Here is a 1,129-nt window from a genome sequence, read left to right as displayed (position 1 = left end):
ACAAGTTCAAAATAAAAGTTAATTAATTTAATCAGGCTAGGATTACCATCTGGATGACAAGCCGCATAACAATGTACGTCTAATGTAATTGTGGTCTGTGTACCTGTGTAATTCGCCGATAAAATAGAAGTATTCTGAGACTGACAATATACAACTTTTTTGTGCACAATCTGCGGCTGGCCTTATGTATAGTTTCGTTGGCTGCAAAAGGGCGATATTATGTTCGTTCCCCAGTAAAGCAACACTTGTTAACAATAAATCAAAATATTAGGCAACTGTTTGCAGAAGGCGTACTTTAACATGATATCTGAGTTTACTTGGTGCATTTGCAATTGGAAACTCCATGTGATTACCACCGATAAGGACGAAATCACGAATCAGTTTACAGGAATATAAGTGCGCGTACCTAATATAGACCTGACAATGTTCAGTGAGCCTGTGCATGCCTTTTGTTAGTCCATGCATTGGTTTCCATTTACGGCGAATTTCAACATACTCTAATTATACACACAGTGTCTAGTTGATCGAGTTTGCCTAGACGGACACAAAAGGTGTGTAATACTACCAATCCACGATGCTACAGATGATTGCAACTGAAATAGTCATCAGCAAACACCGAATGTAGAAAACACGTAATATGAAATCCTGAATGCCATGCAATTTTGCATAATGAGGAGTAGTCCGCCGCGGCTTAAACCCAACACTTACGAGTTCAACGAGAATACATCGATTTCTAACCCGACTCTCGGTTTGTCATTGGCCAAATGCTCAATGATCTTTTACAACAAAATCAAGAAAGAAGGCGACAGTTCCAAAATTTGTTTCAGATCTCCATGAGTGCTTTGACAGGCACCAGTTTAAACGTGTTGCCTGCTAGCTTTGCAGTCCATTCAAACGGTGACAAGCCTACTGAAAACAGGAGAAGGTGCACGCATTTCAGCCCTGTGGTCTCTACGGTTCAGAAATGTGAAATAACGATAGCCGGCAACCCGCGTTCGTGCAAGCTGCTTCATCAGCGCGAATTTTCTGAATGCTGAGAACGAATAACGTACACGCACACACACACACACACACACACACACATATATATATATATATATATATACAGTGGGACTTCACACACGCACTA

The sequence above is a fragment of the Opisthorchis viverrini genome, assembly GCF_000715545.1.
Source record: "Opisthorchis viverrini unplaced genomic scaffold opera_v5_783, whole genome shotgun sequence".
NCBI classification, from domain to species: domain Eukaryota; kingdom Metazoa; phylum Platyhelminthes; class Trematoda; order Opisthorchiida; family Opisthorchiidae; genus Opisthorchis; species Opisthorchis viverrini.
This window is presented reverse-complemented; position numbering follows the sequence as displayed.